Source organism: Echiichthys vipera (assembly GCF_963691815.1).
Source record: "Echiichthys vipera genome assembly, chromosome: 17".
Lineage (NCBI taxonomy): Eukaryota > Metazoa > Chordata > Actinopteri > Perciformes > Trachinidae > Echiichthys > Echiichthys vipera.
Window position 1 is genome coordinate 4,904,920 of NC_139842.1, and position 18,259 is coordinate 4,923,178.

The 18,259-nt window shown below is 43.2% G+C and overlaps 1 protein-coding gene across 3 annotated transcripts in view; it reads right to left on the reverse strand.

Annotated features, from left to right (window-relative positions):
* Window positions 1-18,259, reverse strand: part of kcnc3a (potassium voltage-gated channel, Shaw-related subfamily, member 3a) — a gene marked incomplete at both ends in the record, with an annotated part of 75,029 nt that overhangs the window by 55,630 nt on the left and 1,140 nt on the right. The gene's annotated exons all lie outside the window — the stretch shown is intronic.

Sequence of the window (18,259 nt, forward strand, 5' to 3'; positions counted from 1 at the left end):
TTTCTTCTTTCTTTCTTTCAAAGGATGTTACGTCAGACATGAAGATCCGGAGCCCTTTTTCCATACACTGGTGATGCCCGTGTGTGTGTGTGTGTGTGTGTGTGTGTGTGTGTGTGTGTGTGTGTGTGTGTGTGTGTGTGTGTGTGTGTGTTCAAACAACAATAAAAAAAGAGTGAAAAGGGAATTTCCCCCCGCAGGACGAATAAAGGCATGCTTTCTTCTTTCTTTCTTTCTTCCTTTCTTTCAAAGGATGATACATCAGACTTGAGGACCGGATACGGAGCCCTTTTTCCATACACTGGCCATGCCCAGCGTGGTGGTGATTCACAACGCCATTACAACAGGGCAACCAGCTTAAAGCTGTGTCTTGCTTTTCTTGAGTGAAAGACATTTAAAAGCAGCGGGATGATCCATGGCTTTCATTAGAGTGGATGTAAAATGATGGATAAACCCGTTTTCTTCCCTATGAACTCCTCAAAATAAAAGTTCCTTGTTAATTTGTTTTTTAAAAGCATTTATTATGAAGCAGCAAAATCAGGAAATGTTTGGTCTTGGTTCACCGGCCATTCTCTAAAGCTGTAACTCTTGGTCCTGGCTCGGCTCGACTCCGCACGTCACTACAGCACAGCAGGTATTTGCATTTCCATGGAAATATCACAGAACCACTTAATGTGAATCTTGTGTTTAAGATTATTATACTGATGTTGATGTATCAGTAGACAACAAAATTGTATTTTTTTGTTTACAAAGTCACAAATATATATAAATATATATATCACTACAGATGTCCATGTCCTGACGTCGCAACATCTTCTGTTGCTATTCAGCCGGCGAGCCTGAGGAGTGGCTTTAAAATGGTGGGTAAACACATCATTTCCAATAAATTATTCATCATAAAAGTCTCTTGTTGTTTTGTTATTCAAAAAGCTTTTAGTATGAAGCAGCAAAATCAGGAAATATTGTTTTTTTCACCAGCAGTAACTTAGCACTTTTAAAAATGTCTTTCTCCTGCAGAGGCATGGGTTGAATCTCACTTGTAACCCCAGCCACGGTTGAACTAAAAAAGGAACTAGGTACCAACTTTAGCTAATGGAAAACCAAAAGCTTTTTGGTGTTGGGCATGTAGCGTACAGAGGGTTTAGCAGAGCTCTCTCACTGCTACTGCTGGAAACCAGGCTGATGAGAGCAGTAAGACTGAACCAAAACAGTTAAATTGTGGGCCCAAACAAGAGCTAAAAGATGGCTAAGGAAAGACTCTGCGGAATTTTCCCTACAAGTAACCCCATTCACATAGTCATTATTAGGTCCATTGGTAATCTAAAATACACTGATCATCACAGCTTTAAGTCTAATAGTGTTTTAAACTGCACTTTGGTTTAATTTTGTTCATTCATTTTGCACTAAAAATGAATCATTTTGAATTATTTTAAACTGAAATTCATCATTTATATTTCAAAAAAGCGGTATAGTCTTCTTTGTAGTGGCTGTGAAAACCCTGAGGCCCTGCAAGCTCCTGAGTGCCCGCTGTTTTCTACAGCGCCCCCCGCAGAGCATCACCGTGAACAGTGCCGCAGGGTGTTCCTCCTCATGGAGAGAGGCGGGCAGTGTGTTTGTGTGTGTGTGAGGCTGCACCAGGAGTTCGTCTCCATGAGCATGCATCGGGGGCACTGTAACACCTCTTCCCCCACCAGGGGGACGAGGTGTGTGTGTGTGTGTGTGTGTGTGTGTGTGTGTGTGTGTGTGTGTGTGTGTGTGTGTGTGTGTGTGTGTGTGTGTGTGTGTGTGTGTGTCGAAATGACGGAGTAAAAGAAGGCTATATTTAGAGGGAAAGAAAGGGGTAGAGGAGGAGGGATGGGAGGGAGAAAGGACCCTCTAATGGGTTTTTGGCTACTTGAGGAGGAAGATTCAGAGCAGCTATACTATGGGTACGTCTCTCTTTGGCGCATTCAAGGTTGTACATTCAACGAGCCAGTGTAAAAGCCTTATTTTTATGTCGGTTCCCAAACTGTGGCACCATTGCTTTCCACACAATCCCCCTAAGGAGGAATTGTGTGGAAAATCCTAAGATTACACCCATTTAAATTCAGCTTACACAGCTTCTCGTGGAGCACAGTAAGAATATCTGAACTACTCTATTTGTATCTGAATGATAAAAAAAAATAATGTCACAAAAATGAGTTTACTGTGTCTTTCCAGAAGTCAGTGCCAACTGGCTTGGTGTCAGTCCATCACTTAACATAAATGCATTCATCATGCTTTTGGTACCCACAGAGTGAGTGTGGATTGAACAGGGAACCTTCTCCTTCTCTATAGGTTGTAATTGGGTAATTGCTGCGCAGTGTGTGTGTGTGTGTGTGTGTGTCTGTGTGTGTGTGTGTGTGTGTGTGTGTGTGTGTGTGTGTATGTGTGTGTGTATGTGTGTGTGTGTGTGTGTGTGTGTGTGTGTGTGTGTGTGTGTGTGTGTGTGTGTGTGTGTGTGTGTGTGTGTGTGTGTGTGTGTGTGTGTGTGTGTGTGTGTGTGTGTGTGTGTGTGTGTGTGTGTGTGCGTGGCCAGAGGCTTTGCAGTTGAGTGTTACTGCGATATTGTTGGTTTGGTCAAACGACTATGAAAGGTTTCCCCGGGTCAATAACTCCCCTGAGAAAGCTCTTCAAATGTCATGTTTGTCATGAATAAATAAAGTCACACTGACCGCAGTGTGTGTGTGTGTGTGTGTGTGCGTGTGAGTTACATAAGCTCTGCCTGTGATATGTACAAGAGTATTTATGTGAAAAGTCCGGATTATAACTCTTTGGCTGTTAAAGGACACAGCTGCTGTGGTTCAAGTGGCTTTAAAGCAGAGGTTCACCGCACTGATTCCCTATTCCACGTTGCTCACAGCTCATCACCAATTATTCCACAACTGTTTGCAAGTGAAAGGTTGTGCAAGTCATTCTATAGTCGTTCTATAGTCAAGATTTGAACACATTCGAGGTAATAAACCTGTTCATAATAAAGTTCAGTCGCTCATACAAGCTGGGTCAGACGGGATCTTTTGCATGTAATATAATTGCTCACATGGTAAATTCATCATTACTATATTTCCACAGCACTAATTCAGTAAATCGGCAAAACAGAACAACACGGTCAAGTTTGATTCACCGCTCTGCATCTCTGTTTTTATTCATTACCTGCAGTAGATGTCGGCCAGCACGCCTCCAGTTTGGAAAGCTGGGCAATATAAATATATATAAAAAAAGCCTCACAAAAAAATCAGGAGCAGTTTAAATGTATGTTACATGTAGAATTTTTTGAACTGTACCTTGCCGTCAGACAGCCCTGTTTAAGTTTCCACGGGGTAACAGAAGCCATTTTATGCTCTTGTCAAAGACGCCAGACTTCATTGACAAAAGCAGTCACTTTACCTCCTAGAACACAGGAGTTGCTGGTCTACAGCTGCCTCGATCAAGGGTGTCAAAGTGATCCAGTAAAGGGCCGTGTGGCTGCAGGTTTTCAGTCCAACCAATCTAAAACACACCTGGTCCAACAAATCAACTGTGTGAAGACAGTTCAGGTGATTGAGTAAGTCGAGTCAGGTGTGTTTTTACTTGGTTGGACTGAAAACCTGCAGCCACACGGCCCTTTACTGGATCACTTTGACACCCCTGGCCTAGATCATCAGTTAGTTACATTACATTTCATTTAGCTGATGCTTTTATCCAAAGCAGCTTCCATTCACATCCATGCACAGCAGGGAGCAATTTGGGTGTTCAGTGTCTTGCCTAAGGACAATTCGACGTGTGGACCAGGGGAGCCGAGGATCGAAAAGCTCTACCCCCTGAGCCACAGCCGCCCCAAACTTAACATAAGTGCTGCAGTGTAGTTGTACACAAACACCCAGTGACATGACTATTGGGTGTGGTTTCAGACACAGGTGAAGCTGATTGAGGTCAGAGTTGAAACCAACCTGAATTAGGGAGTTGAAGTGCCTTTAGTCTAAAGAACAAGCAGGCACTGCTGGGATTTGGACCCAGGATCTCCTGTTTACTAGACAGGCGCTTTGACCAACTAAGCCACAGCGCCTCCTACAGCTGTATCTCCCTGTTGCAAGAAAACAAGGAGCTACTGTGGATGTAAACAGTACTGGATTCAACGTAGTAACGCTTGGCTTTGCAAATAGTTTTGAGGAACAAAGTGGATTCAACTTCAAGGAACGACTCATTGAGTTTTATTGAGGCAAACTAAACATAAGTTTGGAAGGAGATTTCACAGGACAATTTTACTTCTCCCTGTGTTGCAGTGTAGGTGTGCACAAACACCCAGTGACATGACTACTGGGTGTGGTTTCAGACACAGGTGAAGCTGATTGAGGTCGGAGGTGAAACCAACCTGAATTGGGGAGTTGAAGTGCTTTAGTCTAAAGAACGACCAGGCACTGCTGGGATTTGGACCCAGGATCTCCTGTTTACGAAACAGGCGCTTTGACCAACTAAGCCACAGCGCCTTAGTCAGTTAGTGGGTTTTGTCAGTTAATTTTATTAGTTAGTTTTATTAGTCCCCAACCATTTGAAAAAACAAAGTCACACAATAACACAAACAAATAAAGAAACCCATTAAGGCAGCAGTCCACAGCGGTACAGCTCTTAACTCCTGTATCAGTACTCCTGTCTGCTTTTTCAAATTGGGGGCGTGCCAAATGCCATCCACTGTAGGTGATACACTATGGATAAGTACCTCATACAACCACACTTCACAAAAATCCTTCCTCTTTCAGATGCTGTCGATAAAGTCAAGTAAAATGTATTTGAGTGAAATTAAAGAACAAGTGAGAGTTAAGTTCATTTGAGTTAAAGTTTCACACAAGTACATACTGAAGGTAAATTACTGTAACAGGCACAGTTAAATCAGTCTGGTTATATAAACATTTAAGGGAACAAGTTACTTTGCAGACGAATGATTTATATTCAAAACGTGGAGCATCTTTTTTTACACAGTTGAAATCAGCTCCACCTCGACCCACTGCGACATTAAAATGCTGCATCAAGTCATTCAATGATTTCATAATACAATACTTACCATAAAGAATACCATGATGATGATGATGATGATGATGTTGACTTATGATGCCTATTTTATATGAGCAAAGTTTTGAAAGCAAGACTTTTTTATTTATTTCTAATTTTACTTGAAGGACCACTTTTGGGACAAACGCTTATGGGTGGCAGTAGCTCAGTCCATAGGTGACTTGGCTGGGAACCGTAGGGTCGCTGGTTCAAGTGCCTGTGTGGACCATGTATGGAGTGTGGACTGGTGGCTGGAGAGGTACCAGTTCATCTCCTGGGCACTGCCGAGATGCTGTTGAGCAAGGCACCAAACCCCCAACTCTTCGGCGCGCCGGTCACTGGCGGCCCCCTCGCTCTTACATCTCTTCTCAATTGCATGTATATAGGGCCTGTGTGTGTAACATGATTAATAATAAGAGTGAAAAAATTAAATTTCCCCATTGCGGGATAAATAAAGTTCTTCTATATATTTATTAATTTGCGGGGCACTTTTGTCCAAAGCGTTGCACCAATGAGGTACAATCCAAGACACTGTAAATCATATCATCTCAGATGAGTTTCCACACGGTGAGGCCCCCAAGCATCGGGGTGAGCTTCATCACAGTGATTGTGACTCGGGTCAGTCAGGTGGGACGATGACAGCGCTGCGTAAATTCATCCTGCTACTTTCAACAAGCCGCATTTCATTTCCAAAAGGATCTCCAACCCAAAATGAATTTGCGGTCTGCACACTGGTTCAGCACTTCAGCGCCAAACAACGTCTGCTTCAGCAGCTGCTTCACCATCTCAAAGTGCCAACAAACAATTACCAACAAAACATGCGCTCCCAAATTAAAATTGCATTCTGAAGCTGATTCAGCAATCCTTTACCACCAGTGTCAGCGACGCTGCTATTTTTGTGTCACTACTTGGTGCCCAGCGACCCACATCAGCCGCTTCAGCGCTGGACAGCACCACCGGGGAACAAACAGCACATGTAAAGCTTTCCATTTTTCATAGGACAGCTCTGTTAGCGGAAATCAACACCTGATTTCAGCTCTCTCAGCAGTGGCTCAGCACACACTGTGAGCACTCATCCAGGATCCAGAGCCAACATACCTGGTGGGTATTGTAAAGAATTGCAATATGTTAGAACACGATCGAGGTGTCACACTGTGAGGAAAGGCAACATTTTTCTTCAATTCTGCTCATAACATCAACACTGGAGTTCTTCAAAGAGGCTCTATTCAGTTACCGTATGTTGTGATTGTGTTGCAGTCTGGGGGATCCCCCAGGGGCATTTTTATTTTGAGTGTACTTATACTGTATGCTGCTGCTAAATGGCTCTCTCTGTATGTCTGCAGATGTACGCATTGGTTGGCTTTTATAAATAAATATCTCCTTGGGCTGCACTCTCGCATCTACAGATGTTGGTCCCCAAGGTTAGAACGTATCTCAGCAAACAAAAAAAAATGAAATATGCAGCCCCTGTTTCCTGGAATAATGTGCAGAACCACCTGAAATTGTCAGTGCTGAGTCACTTTTAAAGAAACGGTAAAACAGTACTCTTGTTCAATTGTATTGCTCCTAAATTGTTTTGCTAAAAATTGGTCCATATTTATGCATTATAACCTACTAATCTACTTTTTTATTGCATTTTAACAGGAAATTGTGCTCAGTCATTAATAGTGTGCTGCCGTTGTATTGTAATAAAAAAAATTATGTTGCCTACATCACATTTTAATCTCAATGAGACAGACAGACTGGAGATCAAATTAGAGAACAAACTATTATTACTTGATTTATTCTGAAATGTTATTATTTTTATTGTTCATCATTTGATAGAATATCAGCTGTGGCTATACCACCGCTGTACTAGCATGTTGAAAAAAGCAGTAACAGTAACCACTGTGGCAGAGGAGAAGATTTAAACAATGTTTTCTTTGGGCTATTCACATAAACACTTGCATTCAGACGGCCATGTAGCTGAACAAGAGTCCCAACTGGGAGAATAATGGGAAACATTATGTTCGGCGTCGGACTGGGAACGACAAAACCAAAAGTTTCTAGAGGAGTTCAATTTGGAGGAGGAAAGTGTCAGAGTCCAGATCTAAACCCCATAGAGAATCTCTGGGAAATCCCCGACAACAAAGTAACGTCTAAGAAACCCACTACAGTTAGTGAACTGTGGAGGAGACTGAAGAAGAACGGACCAAGATCAAACCAGAGCAGTGTGAGAAACCAGTGATGTCCTGTGGGCGCAGATGTGCTGAAGTCATTCAAAGCTGTGGCCTCTACACTTCCTGTTCATGTTTTAATCCTATAGCCTGAGAAAACTGTGGTTTAAATCTTCTCTTCTGACACTGTGGTTACTGTTCTCTCATTTTGCTCACTTTTTCTTTTGTTTTTAATATTTTTTTTGTTGAAGTGCCATGGTTATTTAAAAAAAAAACATGCTAGGACAGCAGTTGTATATCCACAGCAGATATTCCGTCAAATTCTGAAGAATAAAAAAAAACAGTATTTCAGAATAAATAAAGTATGAATACTTTGTACTCTAATTTCTCTAATACTAATTTTGATCGCCAGTGTATGTGTATACTGCACATATCCTTATATAGCCTATCAATTATGTATTTACTTGTTTATATATTGGTTGGTTGATCGCTTTATTCATTGGTCCAACATACGTGTTAGGTTCATTGATGACTCTACAAAATTGCCCGTAGGTGTGAATGGTTGTCTGTCTCTGTTCGTCTCTATGTGTCCTGCGATAGACTGGCGTCCTGTCCAGGGTGGACCCCACCTCACGCCCGATGTCAGCTGGGATCGGCTCCAGCCCCCCCCCCCACGACCCTGACCCCGGGATAAGCGGTTGAAGATGAATGAATGAATGAGGTCCGTCCCAATATTTTTTGCCCCACACAAATATTCTGTGGGAGTGTGTGCAAGCTTAACTTAAAATTAAATTTCCATAAATTTGTGTAAAATGGCTTCAAGTCATTATATTGAGATACACACATATATATATAATAGTTTAACAACGGACGAATTATTGACTTTAGTCACAATTGTGAGTTTGCTATAGTTCAATTTTGATATTGGGAAGATGTTATGATAGTATTGTATGTTATGATTCAATAGGTCAAACTACATCTCATCTAACGATATTCGAAACCTCATTTCCTCCGGTGGACTCAGAGTGCGGCTGTGTTCCCCAGTGTTTGTAACTTTCTCAGAAAGTGACAATCATGGCCGATTTATACAATGATTGGCCAGGTGTAGAAGTGGCCTCTTTTTATTCTACAGTGTAAACTTATGTCACTTTTTGTGTTTACGACCGTGCACAAAAACAAAAATGCTTCCGAGGAGACAATGAGGAGGCTTTGACGACAGCTGAGTGTGAACCGTCAAAACAGGTAGAAAGACTAAAGACGCGGTCCGACGACACATCTATGAACTACTTTGTTTCAAGCATACTGAAGCCTTAAGCCACTCACTCTACCCTAACTCTTTAATATGAGCCAATAACTGCCATGTGTTTCATCTTACAGGTTAAAATAAAGTGAGTGTAAACTGGAGGTTTAATTTGAGCACCTCTGGGCTCCGGGTGGCAGGATCCATACTGCTGGAGAGCATTAAGCACCTGCTCAGCCATGACAAATGAAAGTGTGTATGAGATTGTATGAGTCCGGGTATGTGCATGTGACTGATGTAGCCTTTGTGTTGCTGGGAGTTGTTGTTATTTGCTAACAGGAGCCTTAAGAGGAGCATATGGTGTTATGAGCTGTTATAGGGCTACAAGGATACAGCTTAGCACACATAACAGCTGCTGGCCGACAGTAACTGCTCCTTAGATTTACTTCACTTAGAAACAATTACAAACAAAGTGACGACAAGAAGATTGCTAGTTGATATCATGTCACTCTTTTCAAGACATGAGGGGGGGCACGACCACAGCATCAGTACTTTGTTCAAATGCATAAAACAACATTATATACTGACGTTATACATATATATATAAAGCATCCGACTTTGACACCAGAGAACGCTGTACACATCCTGTCTTCTTCTTTATAACCATGACCATGCCCTTTCCCCAACTTTAACCCAATAGCATAAGCTGCTGCAATTAAATCAAATGCCAAATTAAACCACGGAAGTGGCGGATCAGAAAACCTTAATATAGGTATTTTTTCGGGTTTCATTGTTGCTGCTTAGGTGTGGGAATTGGTTGCAAAGGGAAATTGATTGACTGCAAAACAATATAAATACTGAATACAAATACTGGAAGAAAGGATACACTACTGCAGGTGTAGCCCTCACCATCTCTCATGTTACCGATGTGTTGATTTAATTTGATATTAAGAGGATGTTATTTAACACTATTGAATTGAAATTCCGGCGTTAAATCATCCCATGGTCTTTTTCGACACTTGCACACATCAAATAAGCTATGGAGACAGTTTCTTTTTCCGTGTATAAAGTATTAACGGAGAAATCTGGTGGAGTCGCTAAAAGCTAGATTTGGCTAACACTGATTAGCTCGGGGCAGTCGGGTGAAGGCATTCAAACAGCTTTTTTAACCACTAATACTGCTCAAAATAACACCAAACCTCTGCAGTAGCATGAGAAGAGTCCCTACACATAAAACAAAGAACCAATGGGCTCATTCCTTTTGGACTTACGTTGGTAATCGAATTGAATGGACTTTACTATGAGAGGAGCTGGTACAGGGGCCAGTAGGTAAAAACACTCTTTTAATAAACTCTGGGTTCACTAACTACGCTGTTGGTGCTTTGTTTTGTGTTAAGGAACTGTTATCAGGCTACTGCAGAGGTTTGGTGTTATTTGGAGCAGTATTAGTGGTTAAAAAAGCTGTTATAATGCCTTCACCGTACTGCCCCGAGCTAATCAGTGTTAGCCACGTCCGGCTGTTAGCGACTGAAAAAACTGTCTTGATGGCTTATTTGATTTGTGCAAGTGTCGACCATGGGATGATTTTACGTCAGAATTTCCCTTTAATGATGGCTGGGCGACATGGCCAAAATCTTTTTAGATAAAGGTAATTTCATATCTCGACAATGGTAATGGTTTTCTGGTAATTCAATAAATAAACAACCTCTATGAAATAACCACATGGTAAAGCCTTTTTTTTTTTTACTCCTGTGTCAAATAAACACTTGACAAATGCAAAACAAAACAAACACTAAAGCTGGCTCAAACAAGGCTGGAAACTATTGAGAAAATGATGCATGGTATACAAAATATATAAAGAGCTCTTTTCCAAAACGAGATAAAAGCCAAATTTAAAACAAATGAGTTTGAGCCACTTTGCTGTATACAGAACCTTTTCACTGCTTCATCAGTGTTTCTGCCAAATCTCTATATTTCCTTGTTTAAAATGGTCTCAAGATGCAGTTCCTTTCCAAACCGCGATTAGCACCAAACCTATTTTTAGCCTAAATGCGATACGTCCTCTCGACCAATCAGAATTCAGTGAGCGTTCTATGCGATCCAACATGGCGGCGCTCTGAAGCGGGAGAGTTTTTTGTTTCATCCGTCCGTTCAACATGTTCAGACTGAGCCATAAAACATTTTGACAAGATACACTGAATATTAACCAAATGTGTGGGTCTGGGTAAAAAATGTAATTTTCATAAAAACTATTCAAATGGATTTATAGCGTTTTGGAAAAGAGCTCCTCATATATAATATAGCTGCTAAATCCTGGACAAATGTGCAGCGCGAGATTTACATCCTATTCCAACAGTAATGTGCCCTTTATGTAGCAAAGCAGAGATTGAAGATGTGGAGGTCAAGATGGTAGATGGGCGCATAGGGCATGTGATTGCAATCACCATAGCCTCTAGAATAAATTAAACTGTATATAACGTTTAATATATGCATACAATAAGAACCAATGGACTTGGGATTGGGTGTCACAGACAGAGTTGCACAGTCAGAGTATTACATGTTCACGAGCATTGCCAGATGGGAAACTCTCGTACCAGAGGCTTAAAACGATTATATTGTATGGAAACATTATCTTACAACCACTTGAACACTTAGGTGTCAATGTGTACTTTTAAAATACACATATTTAATAGCCTACTATTCTAAAATTAAATCACAGGACAGCACAACTGGAAGCCTTTTCCTATTCTGCATGGAGAAAGCAAAGTCCAAACGCTAAGCTAATTAAATAAGTAAGTGGGCTCATCGGTGCATTCAAATCAGCTTGACTTGAACACAGCGTACCCTTAGTGAGAAAGTTCAAGCCCCAGCTTCACGTTCACCTACACCAAGCCTGACTGGCTGGAAAGAGGTTGTGAGAAGGGATGCAGAATCACGGATCCATATTTTGCTACCTGATCATGTCGGAAAATGAATGAACGCTGATGGCTCTCTGCCTTTGATGGTTTTGGGTCTTTTGGATACAATACAGAATACAAACTCTGCGGGGAGATACCGTACTGAGCGTTTGGGAACTGGTTTCAAGAAGCGTTTTCGTTGCAATCTCAGCAGCTCCTTATATTTTTTTATGTAGTCTTTAGAGAGTAAACACAGGCGCCAAGACTGCGAGGAGGCAAGGGTGTTCAAATCAAGTCGGTACGGTAGAAGGATATCCGCTGCATTTCTCACTTCCCTTCCTCACACACACATACACACACACACACACACACACACAAACACACACTGCGCAGCACGTCACAGCAGATCATTCTGCAGTAATCTGCTGCATGTGTGTGTGTACTGTATATGTCGAGGCTAGAGGCTTACTGCACATGCCACTTTCTATGCTCAATTAAAGTGCGTGGGTGCCTCTGTATTTAGCCAGTGTGTGTGTGTGTGTGTGTGTGTGTGTGTGTGTGTGTGTGTGTGTGTGTGTGTGTGTGTGTGTGTGTGTGTGTGTGTGTGTGTGTGTGCGTGTGTGTGTGTGTGTGTGTGTTTTATTGACCCCTGTGAGGCGAGAGGACAGTGGAGATCACTCAGAGGTTAAACGCTTTATTTCTTGACATGTCATCAAATATAGTGTGGTGTCCCTCTTTCTCTCTCTGCACCCTCTCCTCTTACATTCTCTCTCTCTCTCCTGCGAAGGGTGACACACAGAGAAAGAAACCTCTGTCGCAGCATTATCCTGAAAAGCACAGAGGGGGAAGGGGGACCCTGGTGGATATATTGCCTATAGCGCAACGAAAACCACTAGAGAGGGAGGGGGAGAGAGAGCGGTGCTAAAGGTTTTAAAAACAGGAGGAAAGACACTGAAAAAGAGCGGGAGGCAAAAGAGAAGAAGAAGAAGAAGATGATGATTTTGAAAACTGCTAAAGTGTGTCATTAAATACCATTATCTGGTTGCCATTGTTTTGCTGCAGAGGTATGGAGGTCTCGCAGTGACGTTACCATCTAGCGCTGCGCTCCGCACCGAAGGACGGAAAGCAGATTACCTGCTCCAGAAATAACACTGGCTCACTCATTGTTTTTGGATGAATCGCTTCATAAATGGGGCCAGCTTCCACCCACTGACCACCTGTCTCACCTTAGCCCTTAAAGGAATAGCTCACCATTTTGGGTAATAGACTTTGACTTGCTTTTTTTTTCTCCTCAAAATTTAGATGCGAATATGTTAATCTCACCTGTGTGTCAAGCACACAGGGGTTACTTAGAATAAATACTGGAAGCGGGATTACACTCCTGCAGCTATAGCCCTCATTATCCCTCATTTTCCCAATGTGTTCATTTTATTTTATTTTAAGAGGAAACTATTTAACACTATTAATGATAACTGGCGACAATGGCAACGGTTGGTAATTCAATGAATTCATAGCCTTTTTTTCACTCAAATTCAAATTTGACAAATGAAAAGTACTGAATATTTTCTCATTTTATAAAGAACTTTGATGCGAAATTAACATAACGCTCAAGTGTCATCCAAATGACATAAATATTGCCATAATTAGTGCTGCCCCCGTATAGTCGACCAAACGTTAGTCAACCAGAAAGGTCATTGGTCGGACCAGATACCATTGGTCGGACTTTATTAGAAACTGCGCCTTGTCAAAATAAATCAAATCCTATACAGTTCGACCAAGTGGGAATATATTTTGAAAGGACACACACACAGGAAGTGGCTGGCCACACTCAGCAGTCCGCGTTAGTTTGCTTTCTGTTGCTTTCGTGTGTCAGTGAGAGCGGCTGTAGCCTTGGCACTTTTCTTGAATTGTCCCACAAGACGCCGGGCTCGATGGAGTGGATATTGTTTCAGAGACGGGTTTATGCACAACTGTGCACAGTGCACAAGTGTGCCCCCCACAAAGAACTCCCCACATGTTTCCCAAGCAACGGGTCTTGAACCAGATTTGCAGCGCACAACAACGACCCTCTTCTCTGCAGTAATCTCAAATACCGCCATGACCTCACCAAGTGGCTCTGCTATGTGGGCAGTTTGGCCCACCTCCAGCCCGATGTGGACAAACCTTTGTTTCATTCTCATATTACAAGACTGAAAAACTGATCGAGAGTAATTTTATAATTATGTTATAGTTTAATAAACATGCGTCTTGCTCAGTGTGTGACGTGCACTCGTAAAAATTGTTTTAGGCCTTTCATGCAATGATCCATCTACTAATGGAGCTGAAATGACGACTACTAACTGGTTACTGTCAGAATAAATTTACACATCGGTTTGTAATCCTATTTGGTTTCTCCTTTTCCACAATGTTTTTAAACATATTATATTTTTTTCAAATTAGCTAAGGAACTCCCCAGCTCTGTTATTTGGGGTGGCAGTAGCTCAGTCCATAGGTGACTTGGCTGGGAACCGGAGGGTCGCTGGTAGGAGTCCCTGTGTGGACCATGAATGGAGCATGGACTGGTGGCAAGGAGAGGTGCCAGTTCATCTGCTGGGCACTGCATCGGTGCTGTTGAGCAAGGCACCGAACCCCCAACTGCTCAGGGCGCCGGTCACTGGCAGCCCCCTGGCTCTAACATCTCTCCATAATTGCATGTATATAGATCCTGTCTGTGCATGTGTGTGTATTTTGTGCCTGTGTGTGTGTAAAATGAAAAAATAATAATAGAGTGAAAATTTAATTTCCCCATTGTGGGACAAATAAAGGAATTCTTCTTCTTCTTCTTCACTGAGAATAGAATTTGTGTGAAGTGAAACCAAACCAACGAGCTCAAATAGGGTAGACCGCTCTGTAACGCTGAGGAGAACTGCAGAGTTGGGGAGAATATTCTCTGCGTGTTCGTCACCGTGAGAAACACCTTCAGCACTACACACATTAATTCAATCCATTGTTAAGATAGAAATATTGATTGGTACTGCTTTAATTGACTAAAGCAATTGTCCCTTCTAGCGTAATGTCTCCACCACCACTGACATCCATAAATCTTCTTTATGTTCATTGAAAGGGATGTGATGGAGTTGTATTTGGACAGTGTTTACATGTGTGTCTAGCTGGATAGGATTTTTCCTCACCCTGCATTATCGTAGCTAGAACTGGCCGTGTCTGCAGTCAGTATTATATCTGCTAACAGGACCAAGGTTAGTCAAACTGCAGGACCGTAGGCTCATAATTACACTCGGGCACGACGAGTTTAATGATAATGAACAAAAAGACAACAACTCGTCTGAGAATGGGGTCAAAGTGACATTTTGACAGTGCAGCAAGTGCTGTGTGTGGCGGTCCAATAAGTGTGTGTAAAGTGTGCGCTGCCACTGTGGTGGCATTTGTTTCTCTCCTCGACAGACTGGGAATTGCCATCGCGCTCGGCTGTTTGAAAGGATGGAGAGATACAGAGAGGGAGAGAGAGAGAGAGAGAGACGGAGAGAGAAAGAGAGGAGGAATGTGTGTGGGAAGGTTTTGCTTACAAAGGAACACCATTCAGCTGAGACATCCACCTGAATGAGGCGAGCTGAGACGCACGGCCGGATCGATAAACGGATACGAGCGTCCCAGCATGCCGAGCTCAGCAGAAAAGAAAAGGGGGCAGCCGGAACGAAAAAACGAGGGGGTGTACAAAGTGACCCCCATTCTTTTTCTTCTTCTTCCTCTACTGCTTCTTACTCTGAATTCATTTCAACAGACCCCCCCCCCCTCCTCCTCATCCAGCCCCAACCAAAAACACCGCTCATCCTGCCCCTCACCCTCCTCCTCTCTCTCTCTCCCTCTCTCTCATTCTCTCGTCTCTCTCCCTCCTTCTCTGCAGCAGACTAGAGCGCAGTCAGCTACTACGGGGACTGCAGTGTTACGCTATAGCACAAGCTGGAGAGGACGAGAGAGGGGGGGGGGGCGGAGGGAGAGGACACGGTGGGGGTTGGGGTTGGGGGGGGCGGGCTGAATAGCGATAATAAGCAATCCAGCACTCAGCTCTGAAATCGTGGTAATAAAGCAGCACGAGCTGTCAGTGGCCATGGCGGGGAGAGAGAAGGACTGGGGGCGTGGGGGCTGTACAGACTGTAGAAGAGAGAAGGACAGGGAAAGAAAAGGATGTGCTACCTTTGCAAGGATGTTGCATATTCTCAATGAACAGACGCACAGATCGGAGCAGTGTTGCAGTTTCCATCGCGGTTTTTCTCACATCCAACCTTCTTTTTCGGACAAGAGGTTGGCAGGGACGAGCAGCTTCGTCCTCTCCGTTCTCCCCCCCCCCAGCTAATCAGCTAAAACCGAGCGGGCGCCTGACCTCAGCCTACCTGAGCTCTGCTGCTGCTGCTGCTGCGCTGGCTGCCCCCTCCACCCTTTCCAAACCTATCTTTATGTCACCGCGCTGGCACCGAAACTATTGACTGCAACACTTTCAAAGTCACCTCAGCTGTCATACTCGTGCTCCCCCAACCCCTCCACCATGGCACCACCCCTGCGTTCAATTTGTCTTTTTTTTTTTTTTTTTACTGTCACCCCCCTTCGGTTCTCCGATCGCTTGTTTGGTTGCCGTTTCATTTTCGGACTTGTCGAGTTTTATGCATGAAAAGGCTGCGCGAGGCAAGACGAGATGCAGCTGCAGCAAAGAAGAGTGCCAGTCCTCTTATATGCTGTAGGTTCAAATCACTATAACATCTTCCCTTTCTCTTATTCCTTCAGTATCATGTGGTGGTTCTAAACCGTTTTTGTGTACTTCATCCCTTTTGATGAGCTGCCATGCATCACACACCTGCTGGGACTCCACCTGTACATTAAAAGTAGACACACAAAAACCCACTGGAGCCCTGCTTACAACACCTGAATCAATACATTACGTTTGATGTATGAGAGTGGAAGCGCTTGGACAAACATGCACTCTTCCCTGCAAACTTTGTTCACTTATAAGCTGTTTTTACAGAGTAAGTAAGAGCTTATGAATGTAAAGGCACTAGAGATTTCGGAGAAAGGCATTTTCCTACAAAATGAAGAAAACTGCTGAAGGTAGAGGCTGCTCGATAAAATGCTCGCAGTCCACCTTGGAACCGTAGCAGAGACAGAGCTACAGGGCAGCTGAAATGCGGTGTAGCTGCATCCGATGGATCGGATGCATTTGTGTTTTTCGTCATCTATCTCAAGGCAGAATGACTTCACAACCAAAGAAAAATGTTGATATTGGACATCCCGGATTACATGGAATGCCAGTTTTTATTTGAAATCCAAGCGCTTTTAGCCTTCTTGCATTTTATAATACCCGTGCGTGCCAACTACGGTACAGTAAGGTTAGGAAAAGATCAGGGTTACGGTTAATAAAAATGCCAAAGTAAATTACAGGTTTGATGCGGCATGCAAAATGCCCTCCCCTGCATGAAAGTCAGACATGGTACCCAGCCACCTTGCTACATAAAGGGCACACTACATCCTGCACTGACACTAAACGTTGGCATTGGGCATAAAACGTGAGGTGCCGATTCATCTAATTTGGATGCAATTCTGGGGATAATGGGCTGGAACATACTTCTGCAGACTGCAAGCTCATGAGAATTAACTCACACAGGGGTCTTTGGACCCCAGGTGGACAAATCGTGCTTCAGACATTGTGTGTGTATGTGCAGGTGTATGTGTATGTGTATGTGTATTTCATGTGCATAAGTTAACCCATTTGCTGGTGTGTACTATGCCTCACTACAGTAAATGCACATGTCAGGCTGAGTGTGCTCATGTGCGAGTCAGTGTAGTATGTGTGTCTCCACCAGTCAATACGCTGTCTGTGCGTATGCCACAGAAAACACCTCAACTCACAACGATCGTGGTCAGCACTGGACATAGATTTTAAGAGGCAATTAAGCAGAGGAGGGCGAAGGGAGACACGGGTGAGAGGTATATGACTGACTGATGCACAAGTAGAGGAAAGGCATGGAAATGAGGAGGGGAAAGAGAAATCTTCCCTTCCTTCCTTTGGATTGCCTTGAACTAACTGCATTAACTCACTGAGCGACAGCGATTAATAACGTCGACTCACAATCATGAAAGTGTGGATTTGGCAGGAAGTTCAACCAGCGAGGATCCGGTCGAATTATCGTGATCTTCTGGCTCGTTATCGTCAAGGGGAAGGAACTCCACCTCGTTGAGAGCAGCCAATGTGTCAATCTGTCCGTACCACCCCTGACCCCCTGCGTTGTCACATACTGCCGCTCCACAACTCTGCACCATAACCCAATCTCCACATCTTTTGTTTTAAATATTCTTAGAGGAGCCGGGCAGAAACCAGGGGCCCACATACACTTGAACTGTTGGATTGTCACAGGCACTCAAACTCCACTGTGTAAAAGTAGCATGCGCCACATGCTCATCCACCACCCTCACCATCACTCTCCGTGTTGCTACATTAAAGGAAGGGTACGCTTTGGATATAATTTGTCACCAGAATGTGCAAAGATAAGACCTCTGCACTTTATGTTTTAGCTTCATTGGATCCGTCAAGATATTCCTCATTCAGTCTTTCCTCCTGTTGCCATCAGGCTATCACCGTAAAGAATTCACCTCTGTGCTGTAAAGCAGTGTAGGAATGCCAAATTACTACCAAAATAATCACATCATGTTCCAGTCTGGACTGACAGGATTTGTGTTCACCGACAAAGTCAAACAAAAAGTAGACAAACTGATGTGTGAGGAGAGGCTGCGTTTTAGAGGGTAACATGTTTGCTCCTATACCCAAACACACTCATTCACACACCAAAGCTCAGGTACAAATGCATTCTGATACACACACTCCTGAGTAAACAATAATGCATTCATGTGCATGAGCTCACACACATGCACAAACCTGACTA